This window comes from Periplaneta americana, chromosome 4 (assembly GCF_040183065.1).
Source record: "Periplaneta americana isolate PAMFEO1 chromosome 4, P.americana_PAMFEO1_priV1, whole genome shotgun sequence".
In the NCBI taxonomy this organism is placed as follows: domain Eukaryota; kingdom Metazoa; phylum Arthropoda; class Insecta; order Blattodea; family Blattidae; genus Periplaneta; species Periplaneta americana.
Window position 1 is genome coordinate 76,228,033 of NC_091120.1, and position 18,385 is coordinate 76,246,417.

At 33.9% G+C, this 18,385-nt stretch overlaps 2 protein-coding genes across 5 annotated transcripts in view; one reads left to right on the forward strand and one right to left on the reverse strand.

The window, feature by feature from the left end:
• Positions 1-18,385, forward strand: part of LOC138697977 (tyramine receptor 1-like) — a 689,651-nt gene that overhangs the window by 220,031 nt on the left and 451,235 nt on the right. The gene's annotated exons all lie outside the window — the stretch shown is intronic.
• LOC138697964 (glucose dehydrogenase [FAD, quinone]-like) overlaps positions 1-18,385 on the reverse strand; it is a 28,386-nt gene that overhangs the window by 6,748 nt on the left and 3,253 nt on the right. Inside the window, exon 1 of one of the 2 annotated variants that reach the window (XM_069823590.1) lies at positions 6,651-6,744. The exons of the other annotated variant lie outside the window; for it this stretch is intronic. The gene's annotated coding sequence lies outside the window, so the exon portion shown is untranslated. Of the gene's footprint in view, positions 1-6,650; positions 6,745-18,385 lie in introns of those variants that run through there. 2 annotated transcript variants of the gene reach the window in all.

Genomic DNA, 18,385 nt, shown 5'->3' on the forward strand with positions numbered 1-18,385 from the left:
GGCATACATTGAAGAAAACGAAGTTAGAGAATCACTCTGTTATACTAATAATACCGTATTTTATAAATTTCGAGTAGAAGGAAAATAAATCGCTCGATTTTCAATGTTCAATATATGAATAATTCAGATTTAAAATTGATTTATGTTAAGATTGTAACGTAGGTGAAAATTAACTTTTGTTCCAAATATTCTGTCTCATGTGTACAAAACTAAATTGGTGAACACCTAAACATTAAAGCTAATGTCGTATTGACACCAAATATGTAAATCTTAATTACTTCAGGATTCCAGATGATCATAAGAGTAAAATGACAAAGTTTATGTAATAATCACTTCATGATCGACAATGATGGCGATGAGAATAATAATAATAATAATAATAATAATAATAATAATAATAATAATAATAATAATAATAATATAAAACATAATTCTGTAATACTCGTATTAAGGGGGTAGATACACTTCTGACCATTAAAATGTTAGTGATTTTAAAACTCCAGTCACTCCATCACCTTAAGTTCCATTTAAAATGAAATTTGGTATACGTAGCTCATGTTAATTACATGTACTGTTTTAAACCATTTCCAAATTTTGAAAATAAATGCCAATAATTACACTAGTATATTTTAAACTATTTAAAAATACAATGACCACTATACCATCCGCTGCGTCCTAATTCGGTCCCGTTACCATGAGAAATAGTTTGTAAACAACCTATCTCGGTTCCATAGCATGTATCTCAGTAAACCTAACTCGATCCCATAGTTTCGAATGAAATGATTCGATACTTTTAGTGAATTTTTATTGCAACTTAACAACTTGCTGTTGTGGGAGATGTAGTAACTTGGAGGGAATTTTATTGTATACTTACTTATAAATGGCTTCTAAGGAACTCGGTTCATTGCCGCCCTCACATAAGCCCGCCATCGATTTATTTCTCATGTGTACAAGTTGAGTCGAGTAACCTCGCTCGTGTAACTGAATAATGTATCAAAGCTGAACTAGGGCATCTATGTAGGTTCGTGGCCCATTTCTTTTAGGGCTCATCCCGACATTTGTCATAACGTCTCAGGAAACCACGGAAAAACCTTAGGCAGGATGAGTTGTCTCAAATTAAGCGATTTTGGTGACTATTAAATTGGGACTCGATCGGCGAGAGAGTGTCGATGAGTTGTCTCAATTTCAGAGACTAGCCAATTGGCTCTTAGTCATTTTAATGAATTAGGATTCTATCACTGAGAGCGTATTAGTTTAGGAGTGATTCTATTATAGCCCGAGTTAGAACAAAGTCATTTCACAGCGGTTGCGTTATTCAAGCTGATTTATTAGGAGATGAGTGTTCATCTACCTAAACCAGGGGATAAAACATCCTGCACTTATATATACACAGATCTTTAAGTGACAAGTTTTTAAAACTCGATGTCTTTTTGCAAGTTAACAAAATATCTAATTCTTGGTCTCGGCAGTTATTACTCGACCTAGGCCAGTGGAGTCCTGCAGCCCGGAACCGTGGCGCTACTGCTCCTACGTTCGTAATACCGCATCACGATAGTTCACATTACGCCCACGGCTCCACTCGCCTTGGTCGAGTAATAACTTCCTACTTCTTCCAAAACTATTCAGTTTATTTCTTTCTGGCTCATTATGAACTATGTACTTTAGCTTTTTAACTTTGATTTTTGCTACAATGTTGGGTTACACACTGGGACTGCAGGCTTCTTCGTTTGCTAATTTCCTCTGTTTTGTCTCACCAAGTCAAACACAGAAAACAATTTTCCTAGAACTTTTACGATCGAAGATCTTCAGTTTCTGTTCAAGTAGTCAACGATTTGTACGTATGAAATTATTCTATTGTTTACAATCTAATAGTTTCCTCCATGTACAGGGAGGTTCTTTTTTAAATTGCTTATTTTACGACACTTTGTCAACCGATATAGTTATCTAGCGTCTGAGAGGATGATAATGCTAGTAGGATGAGTCCGGGGTCCATCGCCGAATGTTACCCAGCACTTTTTCTTAATGGATTAAAGGAAAAACATCGGAAAATCTCAAGTTAAGTTTCCCCAACCATTATTTGAACCTGGATCCGCTCATTTCACGGTCAGACGTGCTAACCGTTGCTCCACAGCGGTGGACAGGGAAATTTCTCATTCAGATATACTGGTTTTAGGCCTACTAAATATGATTGTGAGGGGTGCTTTTATTATGTAGAATAATCTGTGGCTTTAGGTACTTTGTGTGAAATACAGAATTCTCTTTCAATATGCAGACAATCAAAGTGATTAATGGGTCTTGGAGTATAGCTTATCAGACTCAATTCTCTCCAGACATAACTACATTCTTGCTATTATTAAGACCACGGCTTATTGATCAAACATTACTGATATCTAGGGCTAAGAATTGTATGCCGTTAGATTGCGCTTCATGCGCCTATGACTTCAGGTACCAGTACGTAATTGCGTTGGGTGGGGATTTCAGTGTGTTTCGTTCAGCAGTGAACTTCAGTTGATCGGTTACATTACGACCGAATACTGCTATTCGTAACAGGGAACATTCAGCGCCTTTGAAAAAAGAATAATAGCAAGATGCTGAGGACGAAATTTGTGACTTAATTTCAAATGAGGAAATTTGTAATAATGATACGTATTCTGAGATAAATAGGCCTAATACTTGTGTAAAATATTTCAAATAAGTGCCCATTGTTTCTGCAGAAGTTGAATGACGTTTCTCTAGATACAAGGCTGTGTTTTCTAGCAACAGGCAATCATTCTCCTGAAAATTTGAAAATGGGCTCTGTTATTCACTGCAACAATATATGAAATGAAAAATGGTGTAAAACAAAAACATAATACACGATCATATTAACATAGTGAAATAATAAGGCTGATATGTCTTGACAATATTTATTAGGTGTGTTTTCTACTGACAGAAAATAACATGTAGTCAGTGATTTTGTGTCGAAACTGAATAGTTGAAACACGAAATAGGAAAAAAATGTAGCAAACAAGATGAAAAAAAAAATACTGGATAAGCATTATGGATATTTAGCTCTATGCAAAATTTGTGACAATTTCAAATGACGAAATTTATAATAATGATACAGATTTTGAGGTAGATAATGCTTGTGGAAAATATTTCAAATATGGCCTCATTGTTTCTGCAGAAGTGGAACGAAGTTTTTCTAGATGTAAGTCTGTGTTTTCTAGCAAGAGGCAATCATTCTACTTTGAAAATTTGAAAATGTGGCTTGCAACAATATGTGAAATGAAAAATCATGTAAAACAAAAACGTAATACACCCTCATATGAACATAATGAAATAAAAAGGCTGATACTTGTCAATATTATAAGTATATTAGGTGTATTTTCTACAGACAGAAAATAAAATGTCTTTAAAATAGTGAAGTTTTTCTTTAACAAAGAAAATTATCTCTTTAAATTTTTCTTTAGCAGATAGTTGTGTTTCGAAGTCAAAGGAGTGGCTTTCAACCACCCGAATGCTGAGGACTAACTTACTGTGGTGATAAGCATGAGTTCAAACGAACGAAAGACACTGCGTTAACTCACCCCAACTCTGAGACATACTCGAAGTTAACGCATGAAGCGCACTGGTAGTATAACGGCATATATATCTCAGTCCTACTGATATCTCTAATGTGGAGAGTCAATCTGGGATGCAAGTTTTAATGTTAATTCTGAAAAACTACGCAGATGACGCAAGAGCTTAATTATTATGGATTGGACGGTTTTCCGTGAAGTAAAAGACGCACACGTTAAGATTTACCAAGATCAGCTGATAGTACTTATAATAATAATAATAATAATAATAATAATAATAATAATAATAATAATAATCATAATCATAATCATAATCATCATCATCATCATCCTTCATGCATTAGGAAATTGATTCCTGTAGCAGCTACTGAAATTGGTCCATCCATCTTTTGGCTGGTCTTCCAATATTTCTTCTTCCCCGATGTTTATATTTCCAAAACTTATATGGTATCCTGTCCTCCTACAACCTTGAAATGTGAGACATCCATGTATTTATATATTCTTCTATTTTGTTGTTTAATTCATATATCTCAAGTTCTTCTCTTATTTCTTAGTTTCTTTTATGTTCTATTTTCCTGTAACCTGCTACGGTTCTAAAAAATTTCATCTCATTTGTTTGTAATCTAGAGGCATCCTTCTTTTTCATAACCCATGTTTCGCTTCCATATAGTAAACTGGGCACTGACATCACCTTATAAAATTTTAACAATGTATCTTTTCTAGCTTTTGATTTCAGGGTTCTTCTTATTGTTCCATTTATGTAATTAATTTTTTCTATTTTTTCTTTTTGATCATAATCTCCTTTATAAGATAAGGTAACGCCCAAAAATTTAAATTTACTTACCTGTTCCATGATACTGTTTCCTATTACTATTTTAGATCTTACAGGAGATTTGCCACAAAATGTCATAGTTTTAGTCTTATGTACAGATATCTCCATATTATAGTTCTTATTTATTTTCTATAACTCATGTACTGCACTCTGTAGGTTATTTTCATTATTTGCAATTACTACCTGATCGTCAACGAATAGCATCGTCATTATGAAATTATCTTCATTAAAATTCTGTATATAGTTCTTTATTTTTATTTTCCATTTTCTTAATATTTCGTCCATATATATATTGAATAGAATCGGCGACATACTGCAGCCTTGTCTCAAGCCTAAGTTAACTTCCTCTAATCTTATCTGTGTATCACCAGCTATTTGTATTTTAAAATTAATATATATGTTTCTAATCACTTCAACTAAATGCAATGGAATACCTCTATTATACAGGGTGTTTCAGAAATACTTTCACAAACCTTGGGGGCATGTTCCTCACGCCAAAACAAGAAAAAAAAGTTCATATAACATATGTCCGAAAATCCTTAGTTTTTTAGTTAGTAATGAAAGAACATAATGAAACATCTGTTTAGATATTATCAGCTTGGTAGCAAGTATTGCAACATTGATCAATCCAGAAACTCATATAACAAATGTTCAAAATGTTCTCCTCTTGCCTCCACACACGCATGCACTGTTCGGATCATGGATTCCTTGGCAACACATAGCCTTCTAGAATACAATGGGTGCATCAGCAGACTTTTATCGATATCATCATTCGATTAATTATTATCGGTTACAAACTTAAGTTAAATTGTTGGATTGTACCTCGAAACGCGTTGAACCTAAACTTTCATTGATTAAAGTTGCAACACTTGCTACCAAGCTGACAATATCTAACAAATGTTTCATTATGTTCCTTCGTTAATAACTAAGAAAACTAAGAATTTTCGGACATATGTTTATATGAACTTTTTTTCTTGTTTTAGTGTTAGGAACATGCCCCTAAGGTTTGTCAAAGTATTTCTGAAACACTCTGTATAATATTCTCCTTAATTCATTTCTGTTTATTCTATCAAACGCCTTAATATAATCAATAAATGTTAAATGCGTTTCTCTATTAAATTCTTTATGCTTTTCTATTATTTGTTGTAATACAAATATGTCATATGAAATCTCAATTACTGGTAAGCTACAGAATAATGGACCCCGATCACTTCTAATAATAATGGCAATAAATCACTCAAAGACACACTTTTCGAACTAAATTCATTTACGAATCTCACTATTCTGAAACACGAGTTCGAACTTTGAGAAGACACATTTCATTATGTAAATCTGGTTCGATGCTAATTCACACAAAGAATATTCACCCAAATGAAATTTAACCCATGGACGATTGATGCACCGGAGATTCCACCCATATAAATTGATCCAAGAGGAAATTGGAACAAAGAAAATTCACATAGGCTATATTAACTTTTTAATTTTTTTTTTTTAGCTGATAATGCAATAATTTAAGTGGAACGAAGTTTTGAATGGTTTAAATATATCCTGAAAAACTGTAGGCCTATTTTATTGCAGAAACCGAGTCTTGGATGGATTTCTTCAGGTATGAATGTTGTAACCACAGCACAGAAATATTCAACGACACGTCCTTTGTCTTTCAATTTATCATACCTTCGTGAAATATTTTGCATCCTTGTATTTTCGTTTTTATGGTACTTTTACTCTTCGTCCTAGATCCAACTCCTGGACTTGAAGCTGTCCACTTGTTCTATTGCCTCGTTTAGAATTCGTACTTTTACTTCATTATTTTTCTTCTTATGACCATGGTTTTAGTTTTCTTCATCCCATACTTTGTACAGCTATCAATTAGCTACAGTGACATGTCCTTTAGTATCGTCTTCTCGTCTGCTAACAACGTAACATCATCAACAAGGCTTTGTGCACTTAATTCTTGAAAATAAAATAGATATTCATGTAGTCTACACTTATACATTTTGGAACACAAATGTCACCACGAAAACGAATTGCTAAAAATATATTAACTATGAAATGAACTAAACTTTATAGCAATGGGTGAATTTTCCGTGAATGAGAGCGAGAATAAAAATAGTTGGGTGTAATCACTTTGGGCGAATAGTCCTGGATTAATATTCTAGGGAAAATGTTTTTGGGCGAATTTCTTTTGGCTAACTTCCATTGTGCATACGAGCCTGGTCCCTGTAAATCTAAAACTGTTCAACAAGTGTATTATTTACCTTTAGTATCGAAGATGTGGAACTCTCGTACGTAAGATTTAACTGCTCCTGAAAATTTCTAATATGTACACATTAGAAAACCGAAACATGAAATGGAAACAAAGCTTAGTTTCTTATATAACAGTGGAAAGTTATACTTACATAATTAAAACACATGACTATAGAGATAGCATACATACTTAGCACATTGTAAGGAAAATTTGCATGCAATATTCAGGCTGATGTCGAACATAACAAATAGCTACTTACTGCTTATGCCTTATATAATCGAAATCGATATACAGGTTGGCCCAAAATTCGTGCTCGCGGACTACATCGAGTGAATACTGGATGAATGTGGAGATGAAAATATTAGTGACAAAATATCCGAAATTTCAATTGAATAATTTGGCAATGCCGTATTTTGTAAATACGCAATCTCTCGTTACGGTGCTTTAAAACTAAAAATTCATGGTTAAACCACCTGCATCTTTTTATTTTTTTTTATTGTATTTTTTTTTTAATTTTCTGTTTTAATTGTCTTTTTCTACGATAGGTAGTGCATAAAGTTGCATTTTACTCTCGGTAATCAGTGCGTAAAGTGAGCTTTGGGACACTAGTGTCCACACCTGTGGAGTAACGGTTAGCGCGGTGGTCCGGGTTCGATTCCCGGTCGGGGAAATTTACCTGGTTGAGGTTTTTTCCGGAGTTTTTCCTCAACCCAATATGAGCAAATGGTTGGTAACTTTCGGTGCTGGACCCCGGACTCGCTTCACTGACATTATTACCTTCCACTCATTCAGACGCTACATAACCTAACATGTTGATAAAGCGTCGTAAAATAACCTACTAAAAAAAGAACACTAGTACGTAAAAAAGTAAGTAATCACTTCACGCACTAACAAAGAAAATGCAATATTTGTTGTATAAACTTTATTCACTAAGAAATTAAAGCATTAGGCTACCTCGATCTTTCGTTGTGTAAATATTACATGTAACACAAATAAACAACAAATTTATCTTTCATATCTGCATTTTATCCCTTATTATTCTAAAATTATAAATGTAGTACTCATTGCAGCAAGATCTAGCTTACAACTTTCCCTAATTGCATTGTTGATTATGGCCATTTAGACGGTCATGAAATTGTGATCATGAATAAAACTGGTTTTAATTCCATTGAAACTTATTTCTTAATGGTCATGACTCATAAGTTTAGACGACCGTGGCCTCGTGATATTATAAACTCTCTAACTACAAATATTTATTTATTTATGTAAATTTGTGCAAACGTAGAAAAAACAATGTATGAGACTTACACATTAGTAACGTTATCTTTTTGGCCCTCGTCTCTTTGTGAAACGAAGCTTCGTGCCAAAAATAGAACCTTATGAACTTGTATCAGAAATAACTATTCTAGAATGTACTTTGTGTTACATTTTTTTCTTCATAACTTCGTAATTTTTCTTTATCCATTTCTCATAATTTCATTGCTTGTCAGTTAAAATGATAAGTGCAATAAATGTTACATAACAGTAGATTACTAAAGCAATAAAATTCATGTTTATTTATTTATTTAATCTGGGGGAGTTAAAGACATTAGGGTTTCTCTACCAGACCACCAGAATACAAATAGACATATACAAGAAACAAATTCAAAGAGAAGAAGGAAATACGAAATATAAGTAAAATTACAGACACAAATATAAAAAGCACAAATGCAAAAAGAATGAGAGAAATAAAAAAAATATACACACACATATATAGGCCTATATGTACTAGTAGGAATATAAGATCTGATATTTGATAATTGATAATGGGTACAAAAGGTAGTAATACAATATATTGTTTGCCTAATATATTAATGATTAAGAAAAATCATTAACTATCTAGAAGTAAGTAGCTGACTGTGCAAATGTAAAGCGAAACAAAACAGTAACAATTTCGAAACATTTGCAGTAAGTTAGAATACTCAGTTTACAGCATTGCACTCTACGCAGTAAGAAAATGCTTAATGAGTTTGTTTTTGAGCACTGTTAAATTCCGACAGTCTCTAATGTCACTGCGTAGGGTATTCCACAAGCGCGATAACGAGATTGTGTATGATGAATACGATGATGTCTTATGTGTTGGTGTGGCTAGTATGCAGCTATTTTACTTCCGTGTGAAGAGACTGTGATACGATGATAGGTAACTGGCGCGGGAGGCAAGGTATCTAGGTTTAGAAGTGTGAAGGACTTGGAAAAGGAGAACAAGAGAATGAAAATTTCTACGTTCGTTAAGCCGTAGCCACTTAAGAGTTTGGAAGGATGGGGTAATGTGGTCAGTGCGATGGACATCGCAGAGGAAGCGAACTCAAGGATTATGAACACGCTGTAATATTTTCGACTGGCTGACATTGAGGTTAGTCAGTAGAAAATCATAATAATCAAAGTGGGGCATTACTAATGTTTCCACTAGTATTTTTTTGAGTAATAGCGGGAGAAATTTTCGAATGTTGTTTAAGGAATGTAGTCTGGAAAATAATATGAGTTACTTGGTTATTCCAGTTTAAATGCGTATCGAAGTAAGGTTTTTAACACAGAAAGTAAAAGGGATTATTGTGTCGTTTAACTTGACTGGAAGAGCAGGAGTAATGTTGATAATAGACGTTGATGTTCCACTAGGATTGCTTGTGATTTTCTTGCATTGAGAGTCAAACCAAACTTTCTGGCTCATGCAGATATAGATTCAAGGTCCTCGTTAAGATTGCGTATTGCGTTATTGAGTGAGTTAGAGGTTATATGGATAAATCGTCTGCGTAAAATGTTGTGCAGTGTAACTCAATTGTGCAATTAAAATGTCTTCGGATGCAGTTTTGTCACTAATATTTCCGCTTTCACTTTCATTAAGAATTGAAGGGTTCAGAACCATAGTGGGCCAAGCGCCATTTACTAAAACCGTAGAAAACGGGGGTTAAAATAAAGTTATTACCGTAATTTAATGGAAACATGTAGCAAGTAATATAAAGTATACACATTAAAACTATGGCATTCACTTAACTTTAACCCTTATTTTCTCCGTTTCTAATAAATGGCGCTTGGCCCACTATGGCTCTGAACCCTTCAATTCACACGATGTACACTGGTGGCCATAATTCTGGAAACTTTTTGTTTTTGTGCTGAATTATTATAACATCTGCATTGATTCACACATTTATACAATTGAAAATGTTACTCGTGACTGATTCGTTAATTATGGGGTTATAATAAAGGTATTATATTAAATCCCGAATATTTTAACAATGAATAATCATTACTATGTGGGAAATTATGTTCTTGTCGTTTAAGATCTAAATATTAATTTCAGATTTCATTATAATTTCCCATTATTTACTGCAATAGAAACTAGTCCATTGTTGATTTTAAGGTTATTGTTGATCGGTAGAAGCATTCTTGAGCACTGTTAGCATAAAATGTGGACATTATTAGTGTGTTTCTATCATTTTCCTGACTTAAGATTTCGTTAGGTTAACACCTGATTGCTTTACAACAAACTTTATTGATCATTTTATCACACTGGCTCCACGAAAGGACTGGACACCTTCTATGGCAGTCACAGTTCGAGAGGAAGGCTACACAATCAAGGAAATTGCAAGAAAACTTGGTAATGGTGCTACAGTGTCTGGCGTCCAGAAGGTATGGCAGAGGTATAAATCTACAAAATCTTGTAAAACAACGCCTAGGACTGGTAGAAAAGCTAAATTAAGTCCAAGAGATGTGAGGCAGATTTGTCGATTAGCATTGAAAGATAGAAGGAAATCTTCTAAAGAGATTTAGAAAGTTCTACGTAGCAGCAAACTTTGTATTTCTGCGAGGACTGTTCGATGAGGCACTCAGGATTCAAAGCTTCTCCATTTCGGAGACGAACGTATTTCAAATATAGAAATCCTTGTTTCTTCGCTACATATCACTTTCGTCCAGTCATCATTGGTCCATGGTTGATGATTTTTGCACCAATTTACACGATTTTCTCGTTGCCCTTTGATGAGGAATGGCTTTTTTCTGGGTGATCTTGCTTTCAGTCTGTTGTCAAATAACTTCCTTCGAACATTCCTTGCAGAAATACTAAGCCAATTGTTGTGTAGAACTTTCTGTATCTCTTGAGAAGATTTCCTTCGATCTTTCAATGCTAATCGACAAATCTGCCTCACATCTCTTGGACTTACTTTAGCTTTTCTACCAGTCCTAGGCGTTGTTTTACAAGATTTTGTGGATTTGTACTTTTGCCATACCTTCTGGACTCCAGACACTGTAGCACCATTACCAAGTTTTCTTGCAATTTCCTTGATTGTGTAGCCTTCCTCTCGAACTGTGACTGCCATAGAAGGTGTCCAGTCCTTTCGTGGAGCCAGTGTGATAAAATGATCAATAAAGTTTGTTGTAAAGCAATCAGGTGTTAACCTAACGAAATCTTAAGTCAGGAAAATGATAGAAACACACTAATAATGTCCACATTTTATGCTAACAGTGCTCAAGAATGCTTCTACCGATCAACAATAACCTTAAAATCAACAATGGACTAGTTTCTATTGCAGTAAATAATGGGAAATTATAATGAAATCTGAAATTAATATTTAGATCTTAAACGACAAGAACATAATTTCCCACATAGTAATGATTATTCATTGTTAAAATATTCAGGATTAAATATAATACCTTTATTATAACCCCATAATTAACGAATCAGTCACGAGTAACATTTTCAATTGTATAAATGTGTGAATCAATGCAGATGTTATAATAATTCAGTACAAAAACAAAAAGTTTCCAGAATTATGGCCACCAGTGTAGACTGTGTGTGAATGTCGGGACATTCTGTATATCGGTGCTGGTATTATCAGTAAGGAAAGCTTCATGTGTACTTGACATTGAAGTCATTATACACGGGTAGAACGACAATTATCAGTAATTAATTAAAGTAACAGAGAATTCTTATCATTTAGCTTATAATGAAATGTAATTTTTGATTTCGCAATAGTGTGAAAGTGGTTCGCTTACGTACTATCGGCCGTTGCTCATTCTGCGAAATATGGTGACAGAACTATGGATAGGATATCAAACTTAAAGTTTTACTCTAACACTGACAATACTACTTAGCTATATCATGGTAATTGTTGGAAAATGTTTTCTTCCTACATCTAGATATAACTGGCATAGGCCTATCCCTAAAAATTCGAATTTACGCAAATAGATTTTTGAGAGCCTAAGAAGAAGCTGCTATCCAAATTTTGTTTTAATAATTTTATAGCACAAAGGCGAAAAGCCAGTTTCTATCCTAATTTTGTTTTCTTAATTTAACTATAGCACAAAGGAGGAAAGTACATGATTTGAAAAAATTACGGTTTATTTAACGACGCTCGGAACTGTAGAGGTTATATCAGTGTCGCTGGTGTGCCGGAATTTTGTCTCGCAGGAGTTCTTTTTCATGCCAGTAAAGCTACTGACATGCGCCTGTCTCATTAAACACTTAAATGCCATCGACCTAGACCGGGAACGAACCCGCAACCTCGAGCACAGGCCGACTACATGATTTGAGTTGTGAAACAATTTCCTTCTCTTTTAAATATGAAACGGTTTTTTTTAATTTTGTCTTAAGTAAACCGCCGATCTTTTATTTTAAACGTTTTTTTGGGTAGTCTTATTGTAAATATCGATGTTAAAGAAGGTCTAGTCAAATACTAATCTTATTGGCTCAGTGGCTTAGTTCACATAATTTGTATCGTTTTAGATAGACTAGCGGTTACATACTATTCTAGCTACTGAGTATAATGTAGAGGGAAAAGCCAGGTCGAGAGCAGTGAATTTAAGTGGGTAATACAATCCTCAAGATTTAAGAATTACGGCAAGTAGAAGAAAACTGTTCCTAATAGAGTGCTCAGGGCAAAATTTCCCGGCCCATTTATTCCTTGTTGAATTCTACGTGGAATAAACTCTGCAGTTGGAAGCGTTACGATTGATTTGGCACTACCATTAGGAGTTGTTAATACAAATTAGAGAGGGGTAAAAAAAAAGCTGGAACAGTTTTTTTGAAACTGTTTTACAATTGAAACAGTTTCGTATCGAAACAGTTTCGTGAAATAACCTGTCCCAACGAGTGTTACACTGCTCCAGTGATCACTTCAACGTTCCACATGGTTCCAACAGACAAACAGTTCAATTTCTAAACAGATTCCCTGTTTTTTGCTGTCTGCAAAGACGACGTATAGCGCTATCTTTTTTTTTTTTTATTTTATTGGGTTATTTTACGACGCTGTATCAACATCTAGGTTATTTAGCGTCTGAATGATATGAAGGTGATAATGCCGGTGAAATGAGTCCCGGGTCCAACACCGAAAGTTACCCAGCATTTGCTCATATTGGGTTGAGGGAAAACCCCGGAAAAAACCTCAACCAGATAACTTGCCCCGACCGGGATTCGAACCCGGGCCACCTGGTTTCACGGCGAGACGCGCTAACCGTTACTCCACAGGTGTGGACTATAGCGCTATCATCGACCTCCAATCGAAAGTAGATATAATATCGATGTTCCACACGAACTTCGTGCAACAATATCCTATGTAGGATAGCGCAATTTAATTGTACGAATCAAATTCCCTAATAAATCTGATATTAATTATTATTATTAACCGCCCATTGATGGAGAATATGTTCATGGTGCCCAAACGTAGTGTTAATTATTAATATATCCCGAAAATATATCGGCTGAAGTCTTATTGTTATTAAACTCTCCTAGGGTTATATGCGTTATTTTTAATAAAAACGTTTAATTTTGAATTGTAGTTATTTATGTAACTTTCGTTGTCATAATACAGTGAACAGCTGATTTAAAGACTATTCAAGGGCTTTGAAACACGTTCCTGAAACAGATGAGAAGTTGAAATAGTTGGAACGTTTGAAACAGTTGGCACTGATGTTGTAAACATATTCTTATGAAATTGTTTCTTTGAAACTGTTATTTTGGAACAGCTTCGTTCATGAAACAGTTACAGTCGAAACTGTTTCTTAAAAAGAACAGTTTATCCCATCTGTAATACAAATGTGATCACACTGAAAAGTTACGCCTCATGTTTCCAAGGCGGAAAGATGTTCTCCAGTTGTAGGCTACCGGTATGCTGTTTGCTTATAAGTTGTTGCGTTGCTTAAAATCAGTACATATCTATAGAGGGCTGTATATATCTCTAAGAGGGTTGATTTTAAATTTATATTTTGAACTTAACTTGCTCTAGACCAGACCGTTACATGATAGAGTTCCACGGACAAAGAGCAGCAGTACTGTTCTCCAACCAGGAGATTAACCGTGAAAGGAATGTGCTTACTATTGCGTCATCTATTGGAGCGAAGTAGATAGATAATATTATCGTTATAACGTCAGTTTAAAAAACATGCGCTCTCCTGGATATGTTATTTCCTGTATGTAGGGATTAAAAGACCAGGGGATTAACCGTGATCTAATTTTGTAACTAGGGCAATGTAAATATGTGTGCATCAGTGTTATCGTTTGTGCTTTGAGATTTAACCAATGGAGATACGTGTACCCACGTGTGTGACCTTATGACAACTTATGACATCAACAATCATTCACACCATTACCCCGCTGCGTCTCATTCCCCTGAGACTTTCTCCTTGTTGGAGTACAGTAGATCCCGTTGTCGAGTTGTCAGCTGCGAAGAGACCATTGGAATTGCGTTAACCGCTGCAACATATCTGAACCAAGTCGAAGCGATAAGCCAAGATCTATCACTCCTATATTCAAGTGTGATTAGAAAGAAATGTTCTTATAGAATTTCAAGGAAGTACACAAATGTTTAATATGTAGAATTACTTTAAATTGATGGAAAAAATTCAGTTTTAAGAGACATTATTCCGTATATCACAGCCATCAATAGTATGACTATGTAAGTGAATAACAAATTAAATTAATATGCCTAAATGAACTAACTCAAAGAAGCAGTCCTATCAAAAGAGGTTTAAATTAAGTCTAGGATTGCCATACGTCCGGGTTTTCCCGGACATGGCCTTTTTTTTAGGGTTAAATTTTTCGTCCGAGTGGGTTATTAGATTTTGGCTAATTGTCCGGGTTTTTAAGTTAAGTTTAAAATAGGACGTTACTAGTGGAAAAAAAAAATGCCTCAAACGTTTATAACAGTTACTTTGTTGTAACTGGGAACCTTCTAATCGTTAAGTAACTCTTTAGTCCACCCCACTTTAAAGCTCTCGTGAACTTCCCTTTCTGTACTCTCTGATTGCGATGTCATCGGTGTTTAATTTTTGTAATGTTTCGAACTTGAGTCTTGCGTTTAAAACTGTTGCCACTAGGTGCCAATGCTGTATGTCGTCTTCCGATTACTATTGCTTATCGACTACCGACTTTTATAACGGCTTCATGTTGTGCTGTGCGTGCTTGTAGTTTGTACGAGAGGAAATGCCAAAAAGAAAGTATAAATTTTCTGCCGAGTTACATAAGAATAGTATCCTTGTTTCCGAAGAGGTAGAGATGATTTCGAAGGTGAATACATGGTATGTAAAGCCGGTACATTTGTGTCAGTGTCGAATAAAGGTGGACTTGATTTGCAAGCACATCTGGATTGTGAAGAACACGAAAGAGCAGTTCGTTCTTATACAAAATTAACCGACTATTTTTGTAAAACCTGGCAGCAAATTGGAAGATGAAGTATCCGCAGCAGAAGGAACTTTCGCTTTCCACAATGTTAAACTCCACAAACGTTACAATATGATGGCGTGCATATCTGGCCCACTGAAGATGACGTTCCCAGATTCGGATATTGCGAAGAAGTTTTATTGTGGAAAAATAGACTCATGGTTATAAAAATTAAATTATAACCAATTCAATTATTTGTATTATTATTATTTTTTTTTCTTTAAGGTTAAGAAAATCACTACTAGCAATATTTCTCAGCTCAAAGGGCCGTATTCATAGACATTCTTAGCCCGGGCTTCCGGTGGATGATCAGCGAACTAATGTTTTTCGTATTCATAAACCAGTGTTAGCGATATGATATGATATAAATCCTGTACAAATAACCAGTCGATAGCCGCGGCTAGTTTAGCACGCTCGTAGCGCGGGCTAGCGAAATGTCTATGAGTATCACCCTAATAGTCTACATACTACACATACTGTATATCTAGTATTGTACATGATATATGATAGCGATCTGTTCTGAAGTAATTGTTGATAAAGTGTTCTCTTTTTTGGTTATCAAAATATGGCAACCCTAAATTAAATTAACATTTGGGGGGATATTCGGTAACATTGATTATGAGTTAGATAAGTTTGCCTTTGAATGTTTCGTGTTGTTGTTAAAATTATTATATAAGTTTAGTACATCTCAACGTGTGCATCCTTGATTATGAAGGAAAAGTGAAACATAGGCCTAATCTATACTAATAATAAATCTGTAGCCAAAATTTTTCTGGTAATTTTCGATTTTCTAAAAATAATTGGTGTTAACATGTATAATTAACCATCCTGAAACCGAAAATCGCTTTTTTGAAATTTTTGTTTGTATGTCTGTCTGTCTGTATGTTTGTTACCTTTTCACGCGATAATGGCTGAACGGATTTCGATGAAAATTGGAATATAAATTAAGTTCGTTGTAACTTAGATTTTAGGCTATATAGCATTAAATAAATCGAAATATCTCGCTTATTATTGATTTTTGTGAAAACTGTTACATAACAAACGTTTCTTTAAAAATAATGTCTGATAAGTTTTATTCTTTGCAAAAGTTTGATAGGACTGATATTTAATGAGATAAATGAGTTTTAAAATTAAAATAACTGCCATCTGAGGTAGTGTATTGAAATAAAAAACAAATGACTTCGTCTATAAGGGGCCTTGGACACAACAATCGAAAGCTATGAAACATAGCCTACAGACAATGTTTCTGTGTTTGTATGAAGTAATATAGGGAGCTAAATTAACCGATTTGTATAATTAATTATTATTTCATCATTGGAAAGTGTAGTTTCTCTAGATGGACATACTGCTATAATGTTATTACAGTAACTTGTGAGTGAATTGAGGACAGGTAAGATTAAAATAGCTTCTTATGCACAGAAAACTTGATAGGTTATTCTGTATATTCATTTCCTGTATTTCTTAAAATAATGTTTATGAACATATTCATTTTTATCTCAGAGAATTAACGAACAACGAGAGTGTATTGATTTAGTATGCAGTAATAGTACGTTAGCTTAGCAATCCATTATTTTATAATTCAAATTTTAACTATGCTCAATTGAATCGTGTTAAAATACATAAAATATATATGCAATAAATGCAATGCAAAAAAATTGGGTAATGAGCGAAGCAGATTATGTTGCGCTGTTGTAAAAGCTGTTCCTTCTGAGATTCAAGAGCTCCCACAACAAATTAAAAACTTTCTAATTCGAGTACATCCGTTATCAACACACTTTTTACATAATATAATATAATATAATATAATATAATATAATATAATATAATATAATATAATATAATATAATATAATATGAACATAATAATAAATCTGTAGCCAAAATGTTTCTGTTAATTTTCGCTTTCCCAAAAATAATTGGTAATAACAATTAATAACATGTTAAAGGAATTGGCATTGCACCAAATGAGTGGTCTCTGGATCAAAATGATCGCATTTCAATATTTTAAATACAATTTAAATTAACATATTAAACGATTTATCCTTCTATCAAACACGAATGTTCCCTGGATCAAACGTCTTATTTTAATTATGTAATTACTTCCGTATATTTATTTCTAACGGGTGCAGGGGAGCGCACGGGTACGGCTAGTAAAACAAATAAATCTCTTGTCATTCAGAGGGTTTGTGAGCACCAATATTCACCAGTGAATCCAAGACAGGTTCCTATCACCGATATCAGTAACTGTTTAGGCCTACTAATGAACCATAATTTCAATAACAGCACATATGAAGAAGATGAGTAGTGTTATGTCTAGAAAATTAGGAAAACAGAATTCAGTCTGGTATAATCACATTTTGAAACGTAGTAACTTTTATGAATGGCTACATAGTGAAGCAGAATTGCAGCATCTCACATTGAGAACCTAGAAGCTACAGATTATTCTACAAAACGAAGGCAATACTCACATTTATATTTAGTAGTAACATTATATCTGAATAAGAAATTTCCCTGTGTATAGTGGAAATATAAGTAATAAATTACGTAAAACATTATGTTACTTTGTTATTCTAAGAAATATTTTGTCAATTAACTGTTTACGAGCAATTTACTTAGCATTATTTCAATCTATATTTATATATGGTATTATAGGTTGGGGTGGAACTTATAAATCCAACCTTTATCCGTTAATTTTACTACAGAAAAAAGTATTAAAAATTTGTTTAAAGAAGCAGAAAGATTATCCAACTGAATTGTTGTTTAAACATTTCAAAGTTTTCAACATTAAACAAATGTATTATTTTATTTTATTAAAATCTTTTCATAGAAATTTTAATAACTTTGAAAGGTATATACATAAATATAGAACTAAAAATATGAATTCTCTGCGTTTATCCGAACCAAAATGAAAAACCAATGCAGCTTTTTATCATAGCATGCGTCAAGGTCCCAGATTATTGAACATTTTATTCCAATAATATTTCAACCACGAATCCTCTCCAAATTAATAAAAAATATACAAAATTTGTATTGGATTTATATTTTGGGTTTAAACAT